Genomic DNA, 13,261 nt, shown 5'->3' with positions numbered 1-13,261 from the left:
GCCAAAATGTGCGGAATGTGGATCGTATAAATATTACTGATGCTGACCCAGCGAACTAAATATAATAATATGCTTTCCTTAGTTAACTTAATGCTGTCTTGTTAACCCTAATTAGTTTACTTGAAGCAATCTTCTAAAAAAAATCTAATTTACAGCGCAATGTAGCTTACACTATTATAAAGAATGAAAAATTTTGACACTACTTAAAACAAATAATGTTTCATCTCCTCTTGGGAAGCCAATTGTAACTGATGCGATGAGCTGGTAGGAGTGCACTAAAACTACACATAAACTGTTAAAATTGTAATTTGAATTGTGCGCCTGTGGACAGTTAAGTTGTAATTTTAACACTAAATTCTTAAATATAAATTTTTCTTGAGAAATAATAAATTCTTTTAAGCCCAGAAAGGCTTATTTACTGAGAAAAGTAATAAAGTTAACCTAAAACGTCAATACGACATTTGAAAAGTGATTTCTCGTAACATCTGGAATAAGGGTTCTTAAATTGTCAGCAAACAATCAATTGGCATTAATTGAAAAGTTAACCGGCCGAGATAATTACGTAACCTAGCGATTTGCTGTAAATACACATCTACAGTAAGAGAAGTTGTGGACTGCATAAAACCCCCCACATGTGTCATTGTGGACACAAAACGAGACTCAAAGGCAAAAACTAAGATATATTTACTAGTTGACTCAATAAATTACGTGCACATACAAGAGAGTAGGACTGCAAAATAAGTATGGAATAACTCTTGGTTGACACGCTGTGATGGGCTGCTGCATGATCTCTGTAATACTTCACTTACTGCATGTTAAAACGTAGAGAAATATGTGAGCATAATAATGTGTACTGCTCACAAGCTCAGAAACATTGGTTTCGAAGTTGACGATGAATGGCTATTTACAGTGCTACTCTCCAGTCTACTAGAATCTATCCTATCAACCAATGATTATTGCTATTGAAAGCTCCGGCATGAAGATAACTTCAGTTTCTGTGAAATCAAAACTATCACAAGATGTTAAACAACCTGAAAGTGACTCAACAGTATTGTCAGTCATCAAGAAAACAACCAACAACCAAGTAAGGATTCAAGGTGCTACACTTGTAACAAGTAAGGCCATAAAAGTCCTCAAATGCAAATCCAGGACCAAGAATGTTCAACAAAAAGCAAGTAGTTCATCATATGCTGTTGTGTTTGAGGCAACATCCAGCCAAAATGACCCATGGCAAGTGGCTTCCGGTGCATCGTCACACATGACAAGACGTAAGAACATGCTTGAAAATATGACTCTGTCATACATAAAATCAGAGTCGCAGACAACAAAGTATAATCTGTGCAATGCTCAGTATAAGTGAGGTTGGACCATTATGACGATGAAGGTCAAAACAAAAAGGTGCTTTTTCCAAAAGTATTATGTGTTCCTAAACTGGCAACAGATTTATTGTCTCTAAGTCAGATTATTTGCGGTGGTCGCCAAGTAAAACTTGACGGAACAGGCTGTGTTATGTGAGGGTCGACTGGAATAGTATTAGGACTAGCATTAGTCGTTTCAAATCTGTTTAAAATTTGTTCCACATAAATACTAAAACTTTCTATTTGCATTCCCAAAAATTACTTGGGGTTTCCATTATTTTAATTCCAATATGTGTTTTTCAGTTTTTTTTTAAATTAATTTAGTTCTGATTCATCAATTGAGAATAACAGGCCATCATCAACATGGGCACAACTAGCATTTCTTCTTACTGAAATCAAATTTACTTTAAAGAAGGCAACTTTTTTTAAATTACATATTTCGAATATGGTTTAATTGGACATTGGATGTTTTGTTTATATCGTAACGTGTGGCACATGTCACAAGGAAACGTAATCTTAGCAACATAAATGTTATTTTCTTTTATTTGATAAACAAAATTCCTTCGTTGCTACTGAAACTTGAAAGTTCGTGATTTCCGTGATTTTTCAGCACTCGTAATCGAAATCCTCAAACAAAAAGTTGCCATTATTGTAATTGTTTAAATATTTCACTTTTTTAAATCAACAGTAAATTAACGTGGTTGATTCTTTCAGCTTGAATTAGTGAGCGACAATTTTCAACTATGCACTGAATTTTTCTCTTTCACTTTTGGTTGGGTTATCACTCTCCCACAACACTAAGATACCAATGTTTCCATATTTGCTAATTTTATGACGAAAATTATTTAGATTCCTCATATCTGGATGACAAGTTCAAATAATGTCAACACAACTTTTAAACCAATTCATGAAATATTGATTTCTATTCTACAATTTTCTGCGTAAAGATTTGCAATCTTTTTACAGTAGAAATTTATAAGTAATAGCATTCTTTTGTTGATTTATTACATATATATTTTTAGTGTCTCCACGTTTTCTTGAGAGTTGCTATCGAGTACGCACGTTTTGACAACTTTCTGACAACTTAGTCAACTAATGTTGAAGTATTTCCGTTCTGGTTAATTGCTGATCTTATAATCGCGATACCGATTATAAGATCAGCAAGATAAGATAAGATACGAAATATCGAGATGATTTTTCGATTTGTTATAATAACTTTAATGACAGTGATTCATTTATTTAATGACCACGTTACAAATCACATCTGTGTGTGAAATGATATGGACAAATTGCACGTGTTGATTACCAGGAAACTTTTGCACAAACAATCAGTTCAATACGATCGTTACTATCTTTGGCTGTACAAAATAATCACAAAATCAAGTAACTAGACGTAAAGACAGCATTTTTATATGGAGAACTTGAAGACACCTATTTGTGACTTAACAAGAAGGGTTGGTTCATGACGAAAACATGGTATGTAAATTGAACAAGTCACCATATGGGTTAAAACAATTCCCTTGCTGCTGGCATGCCAAATTCGACTCTACACCGAAAAGAGTTTTAGTATTTATATGGAACAAATTTTAAACAGAATTGAAATGACTAATGCTGACCTAATACTGTTCCAGTCGACCCTAACATAAAGCTACAGTAGGAAGATACTACCTCAAATTTTATTTGGCTACCATCGCAAATAATCTGACTTAGAGACAATAGATTTGTTGCCAATTTAGTAACACATAATACTTTTGTAAAAAGCACGCACCTTTTTGTTTTGACCTTCATCGTCATAATGGTCCAACCTCACTTGTTCTGAGCATTGCACAGATTATACTTTGTTGTTTGCGACTCTGATTTTATGTATGACAGGAGCCGTCATTTTCAAGCATGTTCTTACGTCTTGTCATGTGTGACGATGCATCGGAAGCCACTTACCATGGGTCATTTTGGCTGGATGTTGCCTCAATCGCAGCATCATATGATGAACTACTTCCTTTTTGTTGAACATTCTTGGTTCTGGATTTGCATTTGAGGACTTTTATGACCTTACTTGTTACAAGTGTAGCACCTTGGACCCTTACTTTGTTTCTGTGGTTGTTTTTAATTTTCTTGATGACTGACAATACTGTTGAGTCACTTTCAGGTTGTTTAACATCTTGTGATAGTTTTGATTTCACAGAAACAGAAGGTATCTTCATGCCGGAGCTTTCAATAGCAATAATCATTGGTTGATAGGATTCTGGTAGACCGGAGAGTAGCACTGTAAATAGCCATTCATCGTCAACTTCGAAACCAATGTTTCTGAGCTTGTGAGCGGTACACATTATTTTACTCATATATTTCTCTACGTTTTAACATGCAGTATGTGAAGTAATACAGAGATCATGCAGCAGCCCATCACAGCGTGTCAACCAAGATTTATCCCATACTTATTTTGCAGTACTACTCTCTTGTATGTGCACGTAATTTATTGAGTCAACTAGTAAATTTATCTTAGTTTTTGCCTTTGTGTCTCATTTTGTGTCCACAATGACACATGTGGGGGGTTTTATGCAGTCCACAACTTCTCTTGCTGTAGATGTGTTTCTATAGCAAATAACCAGGTTACGTAATTATCTCGGCCGGTTAACTTTTCAATTAATGCCAATTGATTGTTTGCTGACAATTTAAGAACCCTTATTCCAAATGTTACGAGAAATAACCTTTCAATTGTCGTATTGACGTTTTAGGTTAACTTTATTACTTTTCTCAGTAAATAAGTCTTTCTGGGCTTAAAAGAATTTATTATTTCTCAAGAAAAATTTATATTTAAGAATTTAGTGTTAAAATTACAACTTAACTGTCCACAGGCGCACAATTCAAATTACAATTTTAACAGTTTATGTGTAGTTTCAGTGCACTCCTACCTGGTCATCGCATCAGTTACAATTGGCATCCCAAGAGGAGATGAAACATTATTTGTTTTAAGTTGTGTCAAAATTGTTCATTCTTTATAGTAGTGTAAGCTAGATTGCGCTGTAAATTTGATTTTTTTTAGAAGAATCCTTCAAGTAAACTAATTAGGGTTAACAAGACAGCATTAAGTTAACTAAGGAAAGCAAATTATCAAATTTAGTACGCTGGGTCAGCTCCTGGAGTAACATTTATACGATACACATTCTCCACATTTTGGCAGATTGAAATAACCTCTTTCCGTAATTCGCCAAAGAGCATTATAGGATCGGATACCGAACAAAATAAAATTACACAAAGATCAGTTGTCAAGATTGTCAAGGAGTTGTCAAAGAATACGAACCGTATTCCATATCAGTCTTCACAATATTGCCAAACTAATTTAAGTGTTTCTTTTCTATGAAAACTTTTTTCTAAATGTTAGTGTATTGACCTTTTTGCTTTAATTCAATTCAAATTACATAAATTTGAACACTGAACAATTTCTAACATTATCTGAGTCATCTAAATCTTATCAATATTAAAATTTGCCCTAATATATATTATTCTTTTCCTTGAAAAATATTACATTTTACCAGTGTGCGTTTATATTCGGATTCAAACTCAGATAAATAAACTATATGTAGTTTGAGGAGAAAAGATAAGCCAAGTGAAAATCTCAATAAAACCCAAAAGTCTGCCGGCGCTTCAAGAGGCCTTAAGATTAAAATATCGGAACTAGAGGGTGAACTACAACGAATGAAAGTAAGTAATGCAGTAAGCTGTCTGCTAAACTACAGACACCTTCGGTAAATCCTGGAAATACTCCTACTTCTAACACCAATCCTTTCTCCCAACTAGCCACCCCACACCTCCGAAACGCAAAAGTTTTCCACGAAGTGGTCGTCTGATGATGACGCACCCCTGTGCTCACCGAAAAGACATGAAAGTACTGGAAGTCTTTATATCCATTATGGTCAAAAGCCAAAAGTGAATAATTGGAACAGTTTACCAGCATCTGGTTCTGATTTTTATTCCAATCATTGTGCATCAGTGGATATATTTTTAGTAACTGGAGATTGAAACCTACCCCGAGTGAATTGGACTAATGATGAGTTTAGTGTTTTCATGAGTTCTGAGGTTTACTCATTAAACTATCACTTGTCATTAGTTGATTGGGATTTACTTTTAAGCAATATGGATGTTAATGATTGAGAGCACAAATCTTATGAAATTTTATACAATATGTTCCAACTTGATCTACCTGTAAAAATAATTAAGAACTATGTTTCTTAAGTTGTTCTATAAAGAGCTTATGACATTAACAATTCATTATTCATTTGCAGATATTTGAATTTCGTTGTCATAAGCAAAATTAAATATTTTTCATAAAATCAAGTAGCCCAAAAAGATTTCTTTATTTGGTTACCACAAAACTTTAATCAGTTCATATCGAAACCTACCTCTCTTATACATAATTTGTTTTCAGAATAAATTCAATAAATTAAGATTGAAATCTGAAAGTACGATGTAAAAGGCAAATGCTGGAAAGATTCTAGTGGCCCAAGAATTGGATTTAAATGTACGTATAATCTTCATCTGTATTAAATTATTTAATTTAAATAAAAAACAAATAAGCTATTTCGACGATTCGTTGGACATCAGGAATTGACACATTGACAGACTGATTACTATCATATAAAAGAAGATGAAATGTGCTATGACAAAGCCACATATCGGGAAATATGAAAAAAAAATCCAAGAAATCAAAAAAAGTACAAGCAAAAATCCCAATAAAGAAGAAAACATCATTACCAAAAGTTCTACCAAAAAGGCTGAGGACTGGAATGTTCCCGTTGGAGTTCCACATATCTGTCTGTGTATAAAGCAGGTACTTTCATTTTGAGAATTAAGCATGTTTATAATAATTATAATTTTATAATTGTGGCGAAGAAATTTTTCCTATTGTAATCTGTACTCTATGACGGTAAATGCGTTTCCTAAATAATTATGTTGTATATATTATAAATAATTAGGTTATATATAGCTGTAAATCTTTCTACTGAAAAATTGGTGGTTGAAAAAATCGACAATGTGTCGAAACCATTTTATAACACCAAACTAAATTTTCGACTTAAGTTAAACTAAGTAATTTTATTTGTAAAGTTAAGTTATATTTAATTATTTGTGAATCTCATTTATAGTCTTCCAGTGTAGGTTGAAATATAAGGATGAGATTGATTCGAAACAGTTCTACCATCAACAATATTATAACAAATCGAAAAATCATCACGATATTCCTTTGCTCTGTCAATTTGCTGACACTGTGGATTAAAACGAATAGAATTATAAGAAAAGATATAACTGAACCACAATTTGGTGAAATACAATATAAGAATCAAATCAAGTTTTGCTTGGGAGAAGACAACTTTTTTGCTAAATTACATACTTCTGACATGTGTCATAAGGAAACGTAATCTTAGCAACATAAATGTTATTTTATTTTTTGACAAACAATTGGTTGCTATTGAAACTTGAAATAAATGTCGACGAGAGATCTGCAACTGATTTGATTTCAGTGACTTTCAGGGCACGTAATCTAAACCTTCAGACAGTAAGTTGCTATTTTTGTAACTGTTTAAATATTTCACCTTTTTAAATCAACAGTAAATTCACGTAGGTGATTCTCTCAGCTTGAATAACTGAGCGACAGATTTCAACACTGAAATTTTCTTTTTCAACATTGGTTATCACCCTCAAATGATATACTAATCTTTCCATATTTGATAATTTTATATCGCAAATTATTTAGATTCCTCATGTCTGGATGACAAATTCAAATAATATCAACACAACTTATAAACCAAATCATAAAATAGTAATTTCTATTTTACAATTTTCTGCGTAAATATTGATTTGCAATCTTTGTTCGGTTGAAACTTATAATTAATGGCTTTATCATTTGCAGTTCTGCTAAAATTTTCATCTACTTTGGTGCATATATATTTTTGGTGTCTCCATATTTTCTTGACAGTATGCGTGTTTTGGCAACACACTGACAACATCGAGAACTAAAGATGGAGTATTTTCGTTCTGCTTATTCGCGATACTGATCATAGAATGAAGGTATTTTATACTACCAAACATCGCGGACCCTTGTATCCTATTAAGCAGTATTCTTCTAAATTATCTATAATAATAATAATAATAATATCATAATTGAAATGAAAGTTTATACTCTTATAGACATTCAAGAAGTGAGACACAATTTACTTGCTTTACCTATATGCTCCATACTTGCTTTAAAAATATGTTAAAATCGTGGTAGTAACTCTACATATGCGTTGGGATGTACATGGAGTTCTTAGGATGCTTTATTTAAATTTGCCATCTGTAAAAAGAAATAATTTTTGAGGGTATTGCAAAAATTATCTTCAAAAATTGATTGAATATATCATATTGTAGAAGAGATTGAAAAACACAGTGACCAAAGGTTTTTTTGAAAGAAGGAAAATAACGGAGCGATTTTTAATTAGGGATGACTCAATTTGATTATACGTCGATTTAGTGCACTGATTCAGTTAACCAAAGGGGCGGTATATATAACACGATATTGTACACTAAATACTCTCTGTACTATGTAATATTGTATAACTATGATTAACTTTTGATATATATACAAATCGGAATTCTTTTTTACAGTTTTTAAGACATCTTGGTGTTTTGATAATATATCATATGCCTAACTTTACTTAAATGAATTTTAATATGATTGGTAATATTTTGATTCAGCAAAATTAAAGCCCACGGGAATTTTTCATGTGATATATTTTGTTATTAGTGTAACTGTTCCAATATGATTGAGTAATTGCAATAAATTATGTACCTAAGGGAATTCAAATTTAAAAAACAATACAACACTTATTGTAAATTAGTAACTGTTATTTACAATTGTTCCTACAACTTAATTTGAAATATTAACAATTTCAACATTCAAGAGATGCTGTGAAACTTGAGAACACTAGGTATCTCATCATTCAAAAACTCAACAACTACAAACACGCCATCAATTTATTTCAGATGTAATTCATAACACATAATTTCTTAAAAGAATCAAATTTGATGATTAACATCAATGGAATGAATTTAAATGGAAAATGTGTAGGGTTTAACATAATGGTTAAGGCTTGAGTAATACCATATGGAATAAATAATGAAATTATTTACTAACAATTTCTTAAAACAGGAGAATAAGTTTTTGAGAACTCTGGTCCTGTACGTTTGTTTTGAAAACTAACTGACAACTGATATTTCAGTTATTTCATTTTGCTTGTTGGTCGATTTTATATTGGCGATACCAAATACAGAAAGATGATATTCTAAATTGTCGAGATATTCTGAACACAGGATTCTATAATAATAATGGAGGAGCTATCCTTCTGTGACAGTTAACAGTGAAACATTCTTCTGATACAATTTAATTTACAATGCGAAAAAACATCTTATTATTGAAAATAAAGCTTACGCTATAACAGAGTCAAGAATTGAGACACAATTTTCTTAGAAAAGCATTTATTTGGAATACCGATCAGACATGTGTCAGATGATGATATTCTTCCAGGTAAATAGAAAGGAAGAAGAACTGCCTTCGTTGCTATTGAACCCAGATTATGTACAAAACTATTTTTTGGTAAATTTAACTTCTAAACTTGTTCATTTAGTTATTGCGAAGAGCACAAAAAACTTTTATTTATCTTCTAAAGGGTTCTTATCCCATCAAATAACATTCGCAAAGTTCAATTTATATTGTGCATCACAATCTTCAAGTTTTGATTCACCACCACGATTTGAACTTTATTTTAAAGCAAGTATGGAGCATGTAGGTAAAGTAAATTGTGTTTCACCTCTTGAATGTTTATAAAGATTTTTTAGAAAAATACTAATTAATAGGATCCCAGGTTCCTAGAATCGCGATTATAAATCAGCAACTAAGGCCAAGTTGTCCAATTTGTCAGCTCTCAAGAAAACGTGGAGACACTTAAAATATATATGCACAAACGTAGATGAAAATTTCAACAAAATTACAAATGATAGACCTATTAATTATAAATTTCATCTGAACAAAGATTGCAAATCAGCAAATTGTAAAGTAGAAATCACTTTTTCATGATTTTGTTAATAAAATGTGCTGACATTATTTGAAGTTGTCATCTAGAGATGAGGAATCTAATTAAATTTTGACATAAAATTAGCAAATTTGGAAAGATTGGTATCTTAGTGTTATTTGAGGGTAATAATCCAACCAAACGTGATAGAAAAATTTCAGTACCTAGTTGAAATTTGCCGCTCACTAATTCTTGCTTAAAGAATCAACTACGTGAATTATCTTTTGATTTAAATAGGTGAAATATTTAGACATTTACAATAATAGCAACCTACTGTCCTCGTCATCTAATTAGTGACGCGCATGAATGGATTAACGAGATTCCCACTGTCCCTACCCACTATCTAGCGAAACCACTGCCAAGGGAACTGGCTTGGAAAAATTAGCGGGGAAAGAAGACCCTGTTGAGCTTGACTCTAGTCTGGCACTGTAAGGAGACATGAGAGGTGTAGCATAAGTGGGAGATGGCAACATCGCCGGTGAAATACCACTCGTTTCTTTACTTACTCGGTAAGGCGGAACGCGTGCGCCGTACCTTTAACACAGGTTTCGGCTGTCATGGCATTCTAAAACCAAGCACGCAGAGTGGCGTTCCGTTCGCGTGTCACGATTCTTGATCGTTCCGTTAACGTTGGGGAGATCGTTCGCGCGGTTTTCTCTCGTTTCGGTCGGTCATGAGCTTGGCCGCGTTTCGGTCGCCGTTTAACGCTCCCGTGTGATCCGATTCGAGGACACTGCCAGGCGGGGAGTTTGACTAGGGCGGTACATCTGTCAAAGAATAACGCAGGTGTCCTAAGGCCAGCTCAGCGAGGACAGAAACCTCGCGTAGAGCAAAAGGGCAAAAGCTGGCTTGATCCCGATGTTCAGTACGCATAGGGACTGCGAAAGCACGGCCTATCGATCCTTTTGGATTGAAGAGTTTTCAGCAAGAGGTGTCAGAAAAGTTACCACAGGGATAACTGGCTTGTGGTGGCCAAGCGTTCATAGCGACGTCGCTTTTTGATCCTTCGATGTCGGCTCTTCCTATCATTGCGAAGCAGAATTCGCCAAGCGTCGGATTGTTCACCCGTAAAAAGGGAACGTGAGCTGGATTTAGACCGTCGTGAGACAGATTAGTTTTACCCTACTGATGACCGGTCGTTGCGATAGTAATCCTGCTCAGTACGAGAGGAACCGCAGGTTCGGACATTTGGTTCACGCACTCGCTCGAGCGGGCGATGGTGCGAAGCTACCATCCGTGGGATTATGCCTGAACGCCTCTAAGGCCGTATCCTTTCTAGTCAAAGGTGGCAACGATATTTCTTGGAGTTCCGAGAGTCGAAAGGCTCAAAACAATGTGACTTTACTAGGCGGTCGACGTTCGCGTCGGTCGTCGCACGAGCCCCGTTTACCACGCGCAGCCATCGGTCGACGGCAGGATCTATCTTGCTAAGTTCGACCAGGCTTCTTGGCGGTCTACCATGGGTGTTCAAACATTTCGATGTTGGAACTCGGAATTGTCTGCAGACGACTTACGTACCTGGCGGGGTGTTGTACTCGGTAGAGCAGTTTCCACGCTGCGATCTGTTGAGACTCAGCCCTTTGCTTGGGGATTCGTCTTGTCGGTTAGACGAGACCCCGTATTTGTTAGTTACAGTTTTTCCGTTTCTGTTTTTGTTTTTTTAATAACATAGCAAAACGAGAGAAACAACAACATATATTAGTTAGTTGATTTTTCGTTTTGCTATGTTATTAAAAACAAAAACAGAAACAGAAAAACTGTAACTAACAAAACACGGGGTCTCGTCTAACCGACAAGACAAAACCCCCTGCAAAGGGCTGAGTCTCAACAGATCGCAGCGTGGAAACTGCTCTACCGAGTACAACACCCCGCCAGGTACGTAAGTCGTCTGCAGACAATTCCGAGTTCCAACATCGAAATGTTTGAACACCCATGGTAGACCGCCAAGAAGCCTCCGTCGACATTTATTTTGAATCAAAGAAATACTGTCTGTGATTCAGCAGATAATTAACATGTGAATAGAAATTGTTTTTGTTAACATTTGTGGCGCCAAAAGCTTCACTTCGAAGCACAACGGCAGATGGCGTGCATCGTCGACGCAGTAAGCGTCTTGCGTCGTGCGCCACTTGAGCTTAAAGCCACGCCGCGTCCCTTCTTCCCTGAACTCTCGAAGACGACGGTCGCACCTTTTTTTCTCGCTCGCAATTTTGTTGTTTGGCTCAATAAAGAGTTCATTTTTGAGTTAATCGTGCTTTATTTACTAGTTCGCCTTTTCCCTTTTTCCGCATCGAGGGAAAATCGTGTAAACAGTAAAGTGGTGACCCCGACGATTCAAAAGTGCGCTTTGCATCACACGTGTTAGTGCCGCGAGAACAGTGACTGTTTATTGCCGAGTGCAGCCATCTTGAGTGCCGTTAAATCGCTGATCCGTTTTTTTTCCTTAACCTTGCTCGTTGCTTTTTATCCAACATGGCCAACCAGGACGCCGAAAGAGCCGTCACAACTGTTGCGCGAAATGCGCAGCCTCGCCGGTAACCGCGTCGGAGATCAGGTGCTGCGCGTGAGATGGCAAAACCTGTTGCCGGCGCAAACGCGACGCATGCTGCTTCTTGTCAAAAAGAAGTCGCTGGACGAGCTCGCCGAACTCGCGGACGATCTTCATACCATCGGTCCAGCCATTTGCTCAACCACCTGGGCAACCACGGCTGAGCAGCCATTGAATGTAGCCGCCCTCGGATCCGGGATGCAACCTGCAGCGGTGATCCACACTTTCGCTGCTCAACTTTCCGCAATGCAGCACTCCCTTGAGCAGGTCACTCGCCAAGTTAGGCAGAACACGGCGCGCATTAACGAGTTGGCAGCCTCTCGCCCCAGCCGGTCACAGTCACGGGGACCCCGGCAGCAGCGCGGCCGTTCTCCTACGCCAGGACCAGACCCCGTCAGTGGCCTCTGTTGGTACCACAAGAGGTTCGGCCACGAATCTCGAACGTGTAGAAGCCCCTGCACTTTCAAGGCCACAGTCGCTAGTCTTCAGGGAAACTAGAGCAGCCGGCGGTGTCCACGGCACTCACCGCCGGCCCCACACCGAGCCCCCGACTCTTCGTCACGGACCGCACGACCGGAATACAATTCCTCGTCGACTCCGGCTCGGTACTCTCCATTCTGCCAAAAAAATATTTCCCGCTGGCAAAATCCAAGCAGAAGATGGAACTGAAAGCAGCCAACGGCACGTCCATCGCCACCTTCGGCACACGTCGCCTCACGTTGGACCTCGGCCTCCGTCGCCCACTCCAATGGACTTTTGTCATCGCGGACACACAATCTGCTATCCTAGGCGCCGATGCGATAAGGTACCACGACCTAGTCATCGACCTTCGCAATCGCCGCCTGCGTGACCGCCTTACCAGCCTGGCTACAGTGTGCACCGTCGGCCCAGAGCCAACTGCACACTCGATCAGTTTGGTTTCACACATCGCTATCCCCGAAGGACCATTCCGCCCAGCCTACCAGCGACTCCTGGACGAATTTATGCAGATTGTGCCTCCGCCTGGTGAAATGGCCACCCTCCGAGACATGCCAGTTCAGCACCATATTGTGACGCACGGCCAACCAGTCTTCACTCGCCCACGCCGGCTTATCGGTGAACGACTCTCTGCGGCCAAAAAGGAGTTCGATTTCCTTCTCGAACGCGGCGTCATTCGACCTTCGTCCAGCCAATGGGCACATGGTGCCCAAGCCAGGGGGAGGTTGGCGAGCCACCGGCGATTACCGCCAGTTGAACGTGCGCACTGATCCGGACCGCTA

General features: G+C 37.5%; 1 pseudogene; it reads right to left on the bottom strand.

Annotated features, from left to right (window-relative positions):
* Window positions 1-9,953: 9,953 nt before the first annotated feature.
* LOC126264676 (uncharacterized) lies at window positions 9,954-10,860 on the bottom strand (annotated as a pseudogene).
* Window positions 10,861-13,261: the final 2,401 nt, after the last annotated feature.

This window comes from Aethina tumida, chromosome 1 (assembly GCF_024364675.1).
Source record: "Aethina tumida isolate Nest 87 chromosome 1, icAetTumi1.1, whole genome shotgun sequence".
In the NCBI taxonomy this organism is placed as follows: Eukaryota; Metazoa; Arthropoda; class Insecta; order Coleoptera; family Nitidulidae; genus Aethina; species Aethina tumida.
The sequence above is the reverse complement of the archived record's forward strand: the minus strand, read 5'-3'. Positions and strand labels throughout refer to the sequence as shown.